Source organism: Primulina eburnea, chromosome 12, assembly GCF_022965805.1.
Source record: "Primulina eburnea isolate SZY01 chromosome 12, ASM2296580v1, whole genome shotgun sequence".
NCBI classification, from domain to species: domain Eukaryota; kingdom Viridiplantae; phylum Streptophyta; class Magnoliopsida; order Lamiales; family Gesneriaceae; genus Primulina; species Primulina eburnea.
In genome coordinates, this window is record NC_133112.1 from 14824427 (window position 1) to 14842067 (window position 17641).

At 39.5% G+C, this 17641-nt stretch overlaps 1 pseudogene; it reads left to right on the forward strand.

Annotated features, from left to right (window-relative positions):
• Window positions 1–14064: 14064 nt before the first annotated feature.
• Window positions 14065–17102, forward strand: LOC140806679 (uncharacterized; annotated as a pseudogene).
• Window positions 17103–17641: the final 539 nt, after the last annotated feature.

Consider the following 17641-nt stretch of genomic DNA (forward strand, 5'->3'; position numbering starts at 1 on the left):
TCTCTGCAATGTAGTCCTCGGCATACTGAGACATCGAATACGTCGTCTTGACTGGGAGAAAATGCGCTGACTTGGTCAATCTATCAACAATGACCCAAATGGAATTGAAACCCTTCTGCGTCCTGGGTAAACCAGTCACGAAATCCATAGTGATATGCTCCCACTTCCACTGAGGAATCGGCAAAGATAGCAATGTCCCAGCAGGTCTCTGATGCTCAATCTTAACCTGCTGACAAGTAAGGAACTGAGAAATGAACAAAGCAATATCTCTCTTCATACCTGGCCACCAATAGAGTCGACGAAGATCCTGATACATCTTCGTGCTACCTGGATGAATCGAATAAGGTGCGGTATGAGCCTCTGTCAAAACGTCTCTACGAATATCGTCGCCAGAAGGAACACAAATACGGCCTCTGAAAGTCACCAATCTATCACCATTCGAACCAAACTCTGAATTCCCTGTAGCCTCGGCTCTAGCTCTCAACTCTGCCAACTGAACATCAGTCGACTGCTCTCTACGGATCCTGTCCATCAAAGTAGATCGAATAACCAACGCTGACAAACGAGCAATGGTCCCTGGAATCACTAGATCAATCTCCTCTCTCTGCAAATCCATCAACAATGGTCTCTGAATCAAAGAACTCAATGAAGCACTCGACTTGCGGCTTAAAGCATCAGCCACTACATTCGCTTTCCCCGGGTGGTAACTGATAGTCACATCATAATCCTTGACCAGCTCTAACCACCTCCTCTGCCTCATGTTGAGCTCTTTCTGAGAAAACAGATACTTCAAGCTCTTGTGGTCTGTGAAGATCTCACACTTTTCGCCATACAGATAATGCCTCCAAATCTTCAGGGCGAAAACCACAGCTGCTAGCTCCAAATCGTGCGTCGGATAATTCTTCTCATAATCCTTCAACTGGCGAGACGCATAGGCAATGACCTTACCTTGCTGCATCAGCACTGCACCAAGGCCTCTCTTCGACGCATCGGTATAGACAACAAAATCTTCAGAACCACTGGGCAAAGAAAGAATAGGAGATGTCGTCAATCTGTCCTTCAACTCCTGAAATGCACTCTGGCAATCGATAGACCACTCGAACTTCACAGTATTCCTCGTCAGATTGGACAATGGCAGGGCAATCTTGGAGAAACCTGAAATGAAACGACGATAGTACCCCGCTAAACCAAGGAAACTGCGAACCTCTGAAACAGTGGTAGGAATAGGCCAACTCTGAATCGCCTCTATCTTCAACGGATCAACAGCAATGCCATCTCTCGAAACCACATGGCCTAGAAAAGAAATCTGATCCAGCCAAAACTCACACTTCTTCAACTTGGCAAACGACCTCTTCTCTCGCAACAACTGAAGAACAACTCTGAGATGCTCGGCATGAAGCTCTCTGGTCTTGGAATAGATCAAGATATCGTCAATGAAGACAATGACGAAGCTATCCAGATAGGGCTTGAACACACGGTTCATCAGGTCCATGAAGACTGAAGGGGCATTGGTCAAACCAAAAGACATGACAAGAAACTCATAGTGACCGTACCTGGTCCGGAAAGCTGTCTTAGGGATATCAGACTCCCTAACCTTCAACTGATAGTAGCCAGACCGAAGATCAATCTTCGAGAACACAGTAGCACCATGGAGCTGATCAAACAAATCATCTATCCGAGGCAACGGATACTTGTTCTTGACAGTTACTTTGTTATGCTCCCTGTAGTCGATACACAGTCGCAAAGAACCATCCTTTTTCTTGACAAACAGAACCGGAGCTCCCCAAGGCGAAGAACTCGGACGAATAAAGCCCTTGTCTAAAAGATCCTGCAACTGAGTCTTCAACTCCTTCATCTCTGTAGGGGTCATCCTGTACGGAGCCTTAGAAATAGGAACCGTACCTGGAGCTAAATCAATCACAAACTCAACATCCCTATCCGGCGGCAAACCCGGAACATCATCCTCGAACACATCAGCAAACTCCCTCACCACATCAATATCATCTACATTCAACTTAATCAATCTATTAACATCCACAATAGAAGCAAGAAACCCATCGCAACCTCTACACAACAATCTCTCAGCCTCAAGACAAGAAATAAAAGGAAGGACCAGCGAAGTACCTGTGCTGGCGAGAGCTCCTCCATGGCCACCATCTTCCTTAGTCATCGCAAAGATACGACCCTGCACCTTCCCTTGGCTATCTCCTCTCGGACAATTCCTGGCAACGTGGCCTGCCGTGCCACAACGGTAACAAGTATGAGTGCCATATCTGCACTCTCCACGGTGATGCTTGCCACACTTAGGACATTGTGGCTTATCAGGATCAACTGGAGCAACTGGAACTGGCGGAGGTCTAGGACTGAACTCCATCTTACCCTTACCCTTGAAACGATCCCTGCCCCTCTGATTCGAACCCTGGCCTCTCTGAGCAATGGCCTGGTGTCTCTCTTGCCTCTCTCGGGCAATGTCCTCCTCGTCCTGCTCGGCCATCAAAGCTTTGGATACAATCTCCTTGAAAGTAACGGCCTTGGACATGTTGATGTCCCGTCGAATCTCAGCTCTAAGGCCTCGAATGAAATGAGCGCCTTTGTCCTTGTCGTTCGAAGCAACATACGGAGCAAACAAGCAACCCTCCTCGAACTTCAGAATGTACTCACCAACATCCATGCCTCCCTGTCGAAGCTCCAAGAACTCTGTAACTTTCCTCGCTCGAAGGGCGTCGGGGAAATACTTGTCATAGAACAAGTCTGTAAACTCTGACCACTTCAGTGTCGCAACAGTAACACTGACCTTCGTCGCATTCCACCAAATGCGGGCGGCCTTGACCAACATGAAAACAGCACAACTGATCCTGTCTTTATCCTCATACTGAAGATGATCGAAGATAGCTTCAAGCGCCTTGACCCACTCAACAGCAACTAACGGATCAGAACTGCCTGCGAATTCCGGTGGATCCATTCTCTTGAAAGCTGAAAAGACGGCATCAGTGCCAACTGCCTGAGCTACTGGAACTCTACCTTGCCCTCTACCTTGGCCAGTACCTTGCATACGAATGAGCTGCTGAATCTGCTCGCTATGCACCTTAGCCTGCTCCTTGAGCAACTTGCCGAACTCGTCGACAACTCTAGAGGAAGAACTATCCTCACCCTCTGCCGCCTTACGCTTAGGAGGCATACTCTACAATTGCTCACAAGACACCAATCAATAAATAACAATAGATAGATGCAAGAAAACATACCCGGACAGTTGAAAGTAGACGAAGTCATATGCATTGGTCCGAAGAACACCGCTCTGATACCACTAAATGTGACACCCTGACCCGATACAATTAAAATACAGCGGGATTTAAAATTTTCTTTCAAATGGAAGGAGTTTCAAAATACATTTCATAAAAGTGTTTACAAAATAACAACATGATCATTCCAATGACATAACAAAATACAAAATATCATTAGTGTGATCATGTTACAAAATGATACAAAATAATCATCCTTCCAATCTTCGTATGCATATGACCCCCATCCACAGTCAACGTCCCGGTCCGTCGCTCTTATCTGCATCACATGAATAAACTGAAATGAGAATAAATCTCAGCAAGTGGAACTCTTACATAGCAATGATACATAATATACTCTGTAAAACATGACTTTGAAATCATAAATACCATCAACTCTGAAACATGAATACATAGCAATAGCATAGCAATATCATAGCAATAAGATGGTATTTCTCTTTTCTCTGGTTGGATTGATATCAATAGTATCTCTGTCTATGGTTGCTAATACCCCTATCGATATAAACCGATAACTCTGAGGGATAAAAGCCTATGGTCGATGATCATCTAATTGCATGCAATTCTCTGACTATGATTAATCAATCCAATAAAACATTTGAACTCTGAATATCATTTAAAGCCGTCGTTTCGCAATCTCATATATTTCCTTGTATTCCCTTTATAACAATGGTGAGACATATAAGCCTCCAATAGATAATCAATGAGATCAATACATAACAATGGATCAATGGAAGGGAATAACACTTTGAAACCTTTAAAACACAATACATATAATATCATGTGAGCAAAGGATGAAATTCCACTTACAAACCAATAGAACACCTCCAACTATACTCTTGGTACACCACCTACAACAATAATCCATAAATAACACCAACATCAAGTCTAAATCCAAGAATCCAAGCTAAATAATCCATAGAACCAACAAAACATCAAATCCAAAATAACTCTTAACTCGAAACCTCAATAGAATCGCACCAAAAACTTACCTAAGCTTCCTTATACCACGGAGAACGTTGATCTCAAGTCGGAAATCCAAATAACTCCAAGAATCAAAGGTAGGAAGCACTTGAAATGGATGAAAACACTTGCCAATGGAGAGAATCTCGAAATGAAGGGATAAGATAAGGTAGAAATGAAGCCAACCACTCCAAAAAGGTACTAAATAACTCGCCCATACCGGTACAAGCACCGCGGGTGCGCTAAGCTCACGGCATCCAAAATAAATCCCATGCACGATCACCGCGGGTGCGGTGCTACATTTACCGCGGGTGCGGTCCTTGCACTGTCGCGGGTGCGGTGGTGCCACGGCCTTCCAAATGCAAAATGATGAATAGTACACCGCGGGGGCACTCATCTAAGAGCGCGGGTGCACTCTACTCACGGCAATGAACAGTACAAACTCAACTAAAATCGATCCGAAACGCTGAAACGAACAATCAACACCAACTAACACCTCAAATAAATAATAACCAATAATACTATAGCCCAAAACACAACTATCATCTAATCATAAACCCAAATAACACAATAAAGCTTAAACCGTACCGTACACCGGGCTCGGCTATTACAAAGACACCATCCCACCTTCAAAGGCGGACTGAAGCTCTTGGACCTTAGTCCAGGTAGCAAGTGCCTTTTCCAGCACCTTGTCTTCAATTGCCTCCTTCCTTGCAGCTATCACTTCCTTCATGAACTCCTCGGCCAAATCAGGACTATTCTCTCTTGCCATATTCTTTTTGTTTAAAAGTGACTATATGGCTAACCTCTAAGCCTATATTTATAGATGACAAACCAGGTACCAAAGATCGAGGTAATCATGACTGCAGTAGGAAATGTGAAGCGTTCTGTGTCAAGCTATCGACGGTCCAATTTAATTAATGGGCCCTAAGCTTATATGTATGTGTATTATGCTTAGGGTTAAAAATAATTCATTCATAATTTTTATAAAACCCTAGCCTCCTTCTCCTAAAGTTTTTTGAAAACTCTCCCCTCTCCTCTCAAAGAAATTCGGCCACTTCTTTTGAGAAAAGTTTTTGAGCCGTCTCTCAAATAATTTTCTGCTACGTTAAATATCTTCCAATATTTCTAGTGCAATTTGGAAGAGGATCAAACAATCCAGCCGTGGACCTAATTAGAAGAAAAGAAAAGAGTCTCTTGAAGAAAGTTCGTAGGGATTCATCAAGAGCTAATCCGTTTATACCGGATTAGTTGGAGCCACGTGAATAATTCACAAAGGTATAATTTTCTTACATCTTATGTATGTTTTGTTAAAATCATACGAGTGCCCAAAGCAAATTATATTTTGATTGTCAAAATAAATAAAAATTTTAAAACTTCCGCTGCGTTTGGGTACGTAGAAAACCGAGATCCAACATATATACATATATATATATATATATATATATTATATATAATATATATATAAATCAATTAAAATCATGTGTATTTGTTGGCCACTAAACCAAGAGGCCAAGAATTAATGTTAACTCATCGGGATCATTAAAATAATCAACTTAGGGACAATAATGTGAGGAGGAGTTTTCAACTAATCTGTCAGAAACAGTATGAACTTATCTAGGTAATCCATGTTTCACACTTTCAATCAAATACGCCATATTTTTTTAAATAATAAATTTATTTAAAAATAGAATTATTCTTGCTCATTTTTTTTTCTTGGCTCGACTTAACTGGAGTTTTATGTTTTGTTTGGAACACGTTTATTTGGGGTACTGTGTTCGATTAAGTACTCCACGCCTCTTTCTTCAACTACAGCAACTTTATTCTTATTATTTTAAAAATTCGATTCCCTTTTTTATCAGAAAATTGACTAATCACTAATGCTATTTTCTCGAATTTATTCTCTCAACGAGAACAAATGATCCAGTGCTTGTGTGACCCTCAATGGTTCAGGGATACAGTTAGCTGTGAGTTCACAACTCCTTGTGATTCAGGACATAATCCTTTATTCGGGCTTACCCTTATTTGCCCCATTCTATATATCAACAATTGATCATGAGAATGTCAGAAATCATATATCTGATTAAACCCATCGAACCATGGTAAGAGCGTCTAGTAGCATCGCCCCATGATTCCTTAGGTATCACTAATAGTGCATGCAAGGCCCGAGAAATTTATCCTGTTAATCTAAAATGATTCGGCGATAATTATTATAATGTATTTGTAATTGAGAGGTGTTTATAGACGGAACGGATCAGACCGCGAGAGCCGAAAGAATATTTGACATTTTGTGTGAGGAATAGTCCTCGTGCATATGCGTGACGTGGACGGGCGCACATGCGCGAGGTAGGCAGAACCTTGCGCGCACATGCGCGGGGTGTCCAGAACCTTGGGCGCATATGCGCGAGATAGTACGCGCATATGCGCGAGAGCCATCATGAAGACACGCGCGGAGACTTAGTGTCTCGCGCATATGCGCCGATGGTATTCGCGCATATGCGCGAGACGTGTTATTGGAAGAAGCAAGCCACGTTTCTTAGAAGGCATGAGGTGTATATATATATATATATACACACACACACACACACACACAAGCATTCAATCGGAGGAAATCGAAAGAATTGAGCGAAAAGGGTTAAGTTTTCTTCGACGTGGAAGATTTGTGATTTAGGAGAAATTCGTCCGTCAGAATTTGAATCCGACTTCAGTACTGTGTTCCTATCAACGCAGGCTACAACTGGACGTAAGTTTTTTTTACGTTTAGACTCGATTTGAAATTGTGATATTGTCAGAACTGAATAGGAAATATATATGGTGTTTCTGATTTAGTAGACATCGTATAATTGAAGTCAGATCGAAGAACAGACTATGTATGTAATTGTTATGATTTTCAGAACTGATATGATCGAGATTGTACAAATTTGGTATCATGATCCGTTATTATTGAAGATTATGTTTAGTACTGATATCGATTATGAGTTGTGGTATTATATCTGTGATGTTCAGATTGACGGGGTTATTCAGATTGTATTGTTATGCCGTCAAAACATCAGCAGATTGACATTTGATCAGATTTGGTATTGATTAAGATTGCATCGTTATATCGTTGACATTGATCAGATTGTATTTTGAATTGAGTATTGATCAGAACAGGTCTTGAATTGAATTATACATTGATACAGTATATTTGATATTGTCATTGCCAGATTTGGGTATGGACAGATTTGAATTCGAGACTTCGACTTCGTCAGACCGAGAAGACAAAGGTATAAATAAATGTTGATTTGGGATTGCACAACTCGAGTTATATTTGACTTGAATTTCCCAAAATCACATACTGTTTGATTATTGCATTTAATATTTTCAATGCTTGATATTGATACGCTTACTCTATTGAATTATAGTAAATCATGAGTTAGAGTTGGGCAGATCCGCCTAGTCTTTGGCAGAACCGCTATGGCAGAACCGTCAAGTCACTGGACTTTTGATAATATATCGATAGAATGAGGAGAAGACCGACTCCTATTGCAGATCTTCGATATAGACAGCCAAAGTCTTGGACTAAGAACGTACCACCATCTAGCTGGGTTAAATTAGATGGGAGAACGTTGCGTTCTTATTCAGCTCGGGATCCCTAGATTAGATGAGAGATGAGTCGAGTCTGAGATGCCGAGTCAAGAGTTGAATTACATACTTGTATTGATTTATGCTTCGTAGATTACGATTCATGTTTTATTTCCTGATGGATATTGATTCATGTGCATGATTGTGATACATGTTTAGAGTTTGGTTTATAGTGTTATATCAATTCATGATTTCCAGATTGGATACAGGTTATTGGTAGGTGTTTCATGCTTTTATATATGTTTTTATATGATTGCATGCTTACATTGTTTATACTGGGAATATAATTCTCACCGGATTTATCCAGCAGTTGTCTTGTTTGTATGTGTGCATGACAACAGGTGGGACATGATCAGGGTGAAGAAGATGAAAGATTCAAGATTAGAGTGGAGATCCGAGCTCAGAAGTAGATTAGGATTCAGATGTAGTTGAACCTAGTGATTATAAACAGTACAAGACTTTTACATTTATGTTTAATATGTATTTCAGAATGATTTACATTACGTTTCCGCACTTGTATTTGAAAAAAAAATTAATTAGACCCTGTTTATCGTAATAGATAAATTAGTCCCAAAGACGATTAAGAAATGAGTTAGCGTCCGGATCCCCACTACAGGTGGTATCAGAGCATTAGGTCTAGAACTGTAGGTTCTTGAGACTGAGATAGTATCTAATGATCGGGGTAGATTGAGTTTTCTTCCTTGTTTTTGCATGCTAGCAATCTATTATGTTTTACTGCTTTAATATACATGTTACGTGATTTATCTGATTTGTTTTGTAATATGTATTGTTTAAGAATGAATCAGAACCGATTCTTGATCAGAGGTAAGCTGATAAGAAAGGGACTGAGACAGACTTGTCTCGTGTGATTGATAATTCTTGTGATAATTAGATATTCGTCCTCGAAGAATTCCAGAACGAGGTAGTACGTCGACTGATCAGATGGATGTGTCAAAGACTCTGATGGAAACACAGTTAAAGAGGTTTCAATCGTTTCAACCGCCGATTCTGAAGGGTATTGAGATGCCAGTGGATGGTGAGAGTTGGTTAGATGATATAGAAATGCTCTATGAATTTCTTGGTTTCACAGATGATTGTAGAGTTAAACTGATTGGGCACCAGTTACGAGAGGCCGCTAGGAGTTGGTGGATTACAATCAAAGGAGTATTAGAACAACGTGGTACTGTGATCACGTGGGAAGTCTTTAAAGCTGAATTCCATCGAAGATTTTTCTCAGTTTTGTACCGAGAAGACGAAAGAGCAGAGTTTGAGAGTTTGAAACAAGGCCAACTGAATATTGAAGAATATGTTGCTAAATTCTCTACTCTACTGCGTTTTGCTCCTCATATAGCTGGGAATGATGAAGCTGTAGCTGATCAGTTCATCAAAGGGTTGAATTCGGAGATAATTTAATGCTGATACTTTGAGTAGGGCAAAGAGAGCTGAGGTGAGTCTGATTCGGCAACGACAAAGGTTGGATGTGATCCAACTCCAAACACAGCAATCCCCTCTCATATTTGATAGTGGCAGTATGAGTGGAAAGCAAGCTTTGCTGAAAGCCCGAAAGAAACAGGTTAAGAGATTGGGAGTGAACTGAGTGGTTCATCTAGCTCCAGTAGTTATAGCCCGAGTTATACTGGAGTTTATTGCAGAACTTGCGGAGGAAAACATCCCACAGAGCAATGCTAGGGAGTGACTGGTAGTTGTCGTATCTGCCGACAGCATGGACACTTTGCTAGAGTTTTTCCACAAAAAGGTTCCCGAAGATTTCAGGGAGCAGAATTATCTGATGGCAGTGACCAAGGAATAGCCCCAAGAGACACTTGATGATATAGTGACAGACTCCTTTCAGGAGAGTATAAGATTCAGACCAGATATAGCTGATAAGTGAAGATTCCACGGTAAGGATTCTAGATTCAGAATTCCTTTGATATCTGTATTGTCTATGACTCGATTGTTACAGAAAGGAGCAGATGGCATCCTTATGTACTCAGTAGACGTACTGAAATCCAGCATAGCATTGGCAGATTTTCCAGTAATGTACGAGTTGGCTGACGTTTGCCCAGATAAGATTTTGGGTTGCCTCATATCAGGGAGATTGATTTCAGCCTTGATTCGATATCAGGTATTGTTTTGTTTTAGAATTTTGTACAGAATGACACAGAGTAAATTGAAAGAATTGAAAGATCAGTAGAAGAGTACTGGCCAGGAGTTACATCTGATTTAGTGCTTCTCTTGGAAATGCTTCAGTTCTGTCTATAGATGGATGAATCTTGTGTTCAGAGATTGTATTCAGAGTATGTGATATCTGAAGATAGTATACCAAGTGATATTAGTATAGTTAAGACAGTGATCAGCGACTGAGAATGACACTGATGTCAAAACTAACAGAAATGTCAGAGATGTCAGAAATTCAGAATTGCCGAGTTTAGCAGATTATCTTATCCGATTGTTGTTTTGAACTGCTTAAGAATTGTTAGCTTCTAGACCAGTAATTGATACAGATTGTGTTGTTTGGGGCGTGATACAGTCGAAGATAATATAGCAGTTGATTTGAGAGACATGAAGACGGGATTGATTAATCAGACTCGACAGTATTGCCAGAAATTGCGTTTTATGTGTTTAATATTAGTATAGATGATTGATATTTAGAATCTAATCAGATATTGCTGTTATTCTAAATCCGTGTTTGATACAGATTGTTGTATATTGTTGAGATTATATACAGTTCAAACCGAATCAGAGTTGATTTCGAGAATTAAGACGGTTCAAAAATTTGATTAGAATATTCAGAATTTGATTCCAATAATCAGAGCAGAAAATTAATCAGAGTAACAGGTATGTGATAGAATCGTCTCCTTGTACCGAATATTTCAGATTTACACCAATAAAATTCAATATTGATAGTCAGAACAGGTTGTCGATCATCATATCAGGTAAGTAATACGGTATTGTATGTTAAAATTTATTTATTTGTGCCAGATATTTCGAATATGATATTACAGATGTTGTTAGAAGTGCGCAATAATTAATTCGGTATGTATCCTGATAGCAGAAAATATTTTGACAGAAACATATGAGAATTGATACCGCAGAATTTGTACTGAAAGGTTTAAAATGCCGAAAGATAAAGACATAAAGATAGAAATCAGGAAATTTATTACAGAATTTTTATATTTCTGTCTAGACAAGATTTCTATGGATTGTGTGACGACACTACTGAAATCTCGACAAGATTGTGCTGTGATGTAATGATGATTGACATATTATTCAATCTGCATATGTTAGTTTGTACAAGATGACGTACAAACATGACCAGATGACAAAGATCGATGTCAGAGAAATAGTCAGATTAAACAGAATGCCGAAGTAGATTATATCAGATTATGATTTTTGATTGATTTTGTGCTTGTGGCAGAATATACCCTGAGCTCTTTCACATATTATCCACAAACTGACAGATATCTAGAGCGGACTATCCAGATATTGGAAGATATTTATGGAGCTGTAGTGCTGGATGTTAGAATTAGTTGACAGGATGTATTGTCACTGTGTGAATTATTGTATAATGATAGCTATCAGATAAGTATTGAGATAGGTTCAGACGGGAAATTGTACAGTGAGTGCTGCAGATTTCTTCGAATGGGAATGATATTGCGGTAATACCTGAGATTGAATTTGATAGGAGCAGAAATTTGATAAAGAAAATGAAACTAATTCAGAAGCAAATGAAGATAGCTCAGAATAGACAGATAAAATATTCCAACGTCGGACGATGATTGTTAGTATTTGAGGCCGAAGATTGAATATATCCTTGACTGAGATAAACAGATTTGATAACAACTGATGGTGTTGATTGGTATATACGGATGTTTTATAGCCAGTATTGCGAGATTGATTCTGTCAGAGTTATTTCGAGGGGTATTATGATATTATAATTCTTGAATTATTATTATAGTTTGGAATCAGAGATCCATAAAAGAAAGATATTTTAGAATGAAGATTATTCTGTTGTTGAAAACACAGTAAGATTTTCAGAATATCAAAGAGACTACTTGAAAGATAGAATCTAATATGAGATTGAGATTTCAGAATGGTTTCATTGAGATGAGTTTCTGATTAAACTCTGTTATACATTTCTTCTGATATATCTGAATTGAGTGCCTATGATTTCGGGGACGAAATCAGATCTTAGGTGGGGAGAAATGTAAGGCCCGAGAAATTTATCCTGTTAATCTAAAATGATTCGGCGATAATTATTATAATGTATTCGTAATTGAGAGGTGTTTATAGACGTAACGGATCAGACCAGGAGAGCTGAAAGGAGATTTGACATTTTGTGTGAGGAATAGTCCTCGCGCATATGCGCGACGTGGACGGGCGCACATGCGCGAGGTAGGCAGAACCTTGCGCGCACCTGCGTAGTTTGAAGGCGCGCACATCCGCGGGGTGTCCAGAACCTTGGGCGCATATGCGCCGAGATAGTACGCGCGGAGACTTAGTGTCACGCGCATATGCGCGAGACGTGTTATTGGAAAAGCAAGCCACGTTTCTTAGAAGGCATGAGGTGTGTGTGTGTGTATATATATATATATATATATACACACACAAGCATTCATGCGGAGGAAATCTAAATAATTGAGAGAAAAGGGTTAAGTTTTCTTCGACGTGGAAGATTTGTGATTTACGAGAAATTCGTCCGTCAGAATTTGAATCCGACCTCAGTACTGTGTTCCTATCAATGCAGGCTACAACTGGACGTAAGTTTTGTTACGTTTAGAGTCGATTTGAAATTGTGATATTGTCAGAACTGAATAGGAAATATATATGGTGTTTCTGATGTAGTAGACATCGTATAATTGAAGTCAGATCGAAGAACAGACTGTGTATTTAATTGTTATGATTTTCAGAACTGATATGATCGAGATTGTACAGATTTGGTATCATGATCCGTTATTATTGAAGATTATGATTAGTACTGATATCGATTATGAGTTGTTGTATTATATCTGTGATGTTCAGATTAACGGGGTTATTCAGATTGTATTGTTATGCCGTCGAAATATCAGCAGATTGACATTTGATCAGATTTGATATTCATTGAGATTGCATCGTTACATCGTTGACATTGATCAGATTGTATTTTGATTTGAGTATTGATCAGAACAGGTCTTGAATTGAATTATACATTGATACAGTATATTTGATAATGTCATTGCCAGATTTGGGTATGGACAGATTTGAATTCGAGACTTCGAATTCGTCAGACAAATGTATAAATAAATGTTGATTCGGATTGCACAACTCGAGTTAGATTTATTTATTGCTAAGTTTCATAACTTAGAGGTGAATATCACAAAACCATACTTGATTCAAAAGATCGGTACAACACGAATTATTCGTTCGTTATTGAATTGAGGGCGCGATTCTTATTTAATCGTGTTTGCTATTCTTTCGTACAAAGATTCACATCATTTGGTATCAGAGCGTAGGTTCATTGAAATTCAAGTAAGTTATCTTGTTATTAAATTTGCAGATCTGTATTATTTCTTCGTTTGTTTTCAGATCTGTGTTATTCTATCGTTCTTCAGTTTTTTTCGTGAATCTGTGATTCTCGAAATTTTCGTGGTTCTTTTTTTTTGGAATTTTCGAGTAGTACTCAAGCCAAAAAAAAGTACAAAAATTCTGAAAATTCACCAATATTTATTTTTGGTATTTTGTTCTATTCCTTTTTGTGAGTCATATACACTTGTCTCACACAGTCAAAAAAAAATTTATTATATATTTTCGAATTTCCTGTCTACGCAGTCCAAGTGAGTCGGTCACAATTGTTTACGAGTTTGAACTTGATTGTTTGATCTACACAAATACAAAGCTTGAGCACCATTTCGAGAATACTATCAAATTTGAGTGACATTACTTGAGTGCGAGTGAATTTTCTTGGAGTAACTAGAGAGTATTTGTTGTGATAAAAAAAAAAAGAGAGAGGAGAGGAGAGACAAGTGAATTTTCTTTGGAGTGACCGTGAGAATTTGGGTGAGGACTATATCTTTTTCTACTAACGTTTTCTTGCAGGTACAAATCTGAAATTAGAAATGGAGAGGGGACCTGTGAGAATTTGGGTGAGGACTATATTGTTTTCTACTAACGTTTTCTTGCAGGTACAAATCTGAAATTAGAAATGGAGAGGGAGGTAGGAGATAATTCGAATCAAGGGTTATCTAAGTTTCAAATGGAGGCACTATTCGGTCATTTTAGTAAGATGATGAGAAACGAATTAGAATACTTGCATGAGAGGTTGGACAAGCTTGAGGTTAATACTAGTGGAGGTAAATCTAAGCCTAAAGATGTGGGTAGAGGGGAAGAAGAGGAAGAGTATGATTTGGGAGGAGATGAGGAGAGTCAAAATGAAAATTGGGGTAGGAATAGAAGAGGTAGGGGATTTTGAAGAGGAAAAAGAGAAGCCGTACGGGGTAGATATGACGGGGATAGGGAAGATGGTAACATGGGTATTAAGATGAAAATTCCATCGTTCCATGGGATATCTGACCCGGAAGCGTATTTAGAATGCGAAAAGAGGGTAGAGTTTGTCTTTGACTGTCACCACTACTCTGAACAAAAGAAAGTTAGGTTGGCGGTGGTGGAATTCCTAGATTATGCTCTCATTTGGTGGGATCAATTAGTGACCACTAGAAGGAGGTATAATGAGAGACCCATTGAATCTTGGGATGAGATGAAGAGGGTAATGAGGAAGAGGTTTGTGCCCAATCACTATTATAGGGAGATGTTTAAGAGGCTACAAACTTTGAGGCAAGGGTTAAAGAGTGTTGAGGACTACTATAAGGAGATGGAAGTAGTCATGATTAGGGCCAATATCGAGGAGGATAGTGAGGCAACCATGGCACGTTTTCTTTGTGGTTTGAATAGGGAGATACAAGATCAAGTGGAGCTTAGGCACTACTTGGATCTAGACGAGATGGTGCAAATGACCATAAAAGTGGAGCAACAACTCAAGAGGCGAGGAGTTGGCCGCACCAATCAAAGTGGGAGTTCGTCATCTTCTTGGCGACCAAATAGGGCAAAACGTGATGAAAATAAAGTGGTGACCAAACCCAAGATGGAGACCAAGCACTAAACGCCTAAGCAAGGTGTGCAAGGTAAATCTGAAACTCCTCTTACTCGATCTAGAGATACTAGATGTTTTAGGTGTCAAGGATTGGTGCATATTTCTAGTGAATGTCCTAATAAAAGGGTGATGATTTTAAATGACAATGGTGAGTATGAGTCGCATAATGAGGGTGATGATGATGATGAGATGCCTGCGTTAGAGGATCCTGATGAGGGATATGGGGCGGTTGTAGGTGAAGCACTAGTGACTAGGCGTATCATGAGTGCCCAAGTCAAGGAGGAGGAGACTAACCAAAGGGAAAACCTTTTCCATATTAGATGTTTTGTGAATGGCAAGTTTGCAATCTTATCATAGATGGGGGAAGTTGTACTAATGTGGCTAATAGTGAGATGGTAGAAAAATTGGGTTTACCTACATTAAAGCATACTCAACCATATAGACTTCAATGGTTGAATGATTGTGCGTAGGTGAAGGTGAACAAACAAGTTTTGGTGGCTTTTTCTATTGGGAAGTATGTGGATGAGGTCTTGTGTGATGTGGTGCCCATGCATGCTTGTCATATCTTGTTGGGTAGGTCGTGGCAATATGATAGGCGGGTGACACATGATGGGTACAAAAATAGGTATTCATTTATGTTGAAGAAGGACTCCGTTGTTTTACTTCCATTGTCCCGAAAGCAAGTGTTGGAGGACCAATTGAAAAAAGAGAAGAGAGATGAGGCCGAAAAAAAGAGTGAATTAAAGAGTGAGATGGTCTTTGAAAATAAAAATGAAATGGCTGAAAAAAAGAGGGATAAAAAGAGTGAGATGGTCTTTGAAAATAAAAATGAAATGGCTGAAAAAAAGAGGGATAAAAAGAGTGAGATAGCCATGCAAAAGAAAAATGTGAGGAAAGAAATTGAGGAAAAAAAAATGAGAGGAAAGACGCCAAAAAGAAATCATATATGGCCCAAAAAGGCGAGTTGAAACATTTGATGCACACACATGAACCACATGTGTTGATTCTTTATAAAGAGATCCTATTTAACACTAGTGATATAGCTGGGTCCCTTCCGAGCATTGTTGTTTCACTTTTGCAGGAATTTAATGATATATTTCCAGAGGAGTTACCTCAAGGACTACCACCATTGAGGGGGATTGAGCACCAAATTGATTTGGTACCCGGGAGTGCATTGCAAAATCGTCCAGCTTATAGGAGCAATCCGTAGGAGACTAAGGAGATTCAACGGCAGGTAAGTGAGTTGTTAGATAGGGGATTTGTGCGTGAGTACATGTCTCCTTCTGCTGCACCTGTTTTATTAGTTCCTAAGAAAGATGGCTCCTGGTGTATGTGTGTAGATTGTAGGGCAATCAATAATATAACCATCAAGTATAGGCATCCCATACCTAGACTAGATGATATGTTAGATGAATTGCATGGGGCTTGTATATTTAGCAAAATTGATTTGAAGAGTGGGTATCACCAAATTAGGATGAGGGAATGTGATGAGTGGAAAACGGCTTTTAAAACCAAGTACGGGTTATATGAGTGGATGGTCATGCCTTTTGGCTTAACTAACGCTCCTAGCACCTTTATGAGGTTAATGAACCATGTCTTGCGTGCATACATAGGAAACTTTTTTGTTGTTTACTTTGATGATATCCTAGTATATAGCAAAGACTTGGATGAGCATGTTGGTCACTTGAAACTTGTGCTAATCACACTAAGGGCTAAAAACTTATATGCTAACTTAAAGAAATGTGATTTTTGTACAAGCAAACTTGTCTTTCTTGGTTTTGTGGTAAGCTCACAGGGGATACATGTGGATGAAGACAAGGTAAGTGCTATTCGAGATTGACCAACGCCTACTACTGTTGGTCAAGTACGGAGTTTTCATGGACTTGCAAGCTTCTATAGGAGGTTTGTAAAGGATTTTAGCACATTGACAGCACCGATGACGGCAATGATAAAGAAGAACGTTCCATTCCATTGGGGCGAGGAGCAAGAGAAGTCCTTTAATATGATTAAGCAAAAATTAATTAATGCTCCTTTACTTGTTTTACCTGATTTTGCTAATACCTTTGAAATTGAATGTGATGCTTCAGGTGTAGGTATTTGTGGAGTCTTGATGCAAGGAGGTCGACCGGTGGCGTACTTTAGTGAGAAACTCAATGGAGCCGCCCTAAACTATCCCACATATGATAAGGAGTTATACAAACTTGTGAGGACTCTAGAGACGTGGCAGCACTACTTGAGGCCTAAGGAGTTTGTGATTCACACGGATCATGAGTCTCTAAAGCACCTTAAGGGACAACAAAAGCTGAACAAGTGTCATGGCAAGTGGGTGGCATTCATAGAGACATTTCCCTACATCATCAAGTACAAACAAGGTAAGGAGAATGTAGTGGCCGACGCACTATCACGAAGGTACGTACTGATCTCTACCTTGGATTCAAAAATTTTGGGGTTTGACCATGTGAAGGAATTGTATGTGCTAGATGACGAGTTTAAGAGTGTGTTTGAAAAATGTATGCATGGTCCACATGAAAAATTTTATTTGCATCATGGTTTCTTGTTTAGAGAAGATAGGTTGTGCATCCCTAAATCATCAATTCGTGAATTACTTGTTAGGGAGGCACATGGGGGTGGT